The following is a 300-nucleotide window of genomic DNA, read 5'->3' as shown; positions in this document are numbered from 1 at the left end:
TAAAAAAAATTACTATCATGACAATGATAGTAATGCTAATAATGGTAATAAAAATAGAGACCAACAGAAATAAAAAGAGTAGGAAATGATAATAGTAATACTAATACTACAAATACTAATACCAAAATACTAATCCTTTTAACATTAATACTAATACTAACACTAATATCAATATAGTAATACCAATACAACTAAATCTAATACCACTAACACTAATATTAATAACATTAACTAATACTAATACTCATCCTAATACTACAACTAATAACACTAACAAATATCACATTAGAAGAGAGAGAG

General features: G+C 23.0%; 1 protein-coding gene across 1 annotated transcript in view; it reads right to left on the bottom strand.

Moving 5' to 3' along the window:
* LOC119593648 (A disintegrin and metalloproteinase with thrombospondin motifs adt-1-like) overlaps positions 1 to 300 on the bottom strand; it is an 88,803-nt gene that overhangs the window by 49,461 nt on the left and 39,042 nt on the right. The gene's annotated exons all lie outside the window — the stretch shown is intronic.

The sequence above is a fragment of the Penaeus monodon genome, chromosome 32 (assembly GCF_015228065.2).
Source record: "Penaeus monodon isolate SGIC_2016 chromosome 32, NSTDA_Pmon_1, whole genome shotgun sequence".
NCBI lineage: Eukaryota > Metazoa > Arthropoda > Malacostraca > Decapoda > Penaeidae > Penaeus > Penaeus monodon.
The sequence above is the reverse complement of the archived record's forward strand: the minus strand, read 5'-3'. Positions and strand labels throughout refer to the sequence as shown.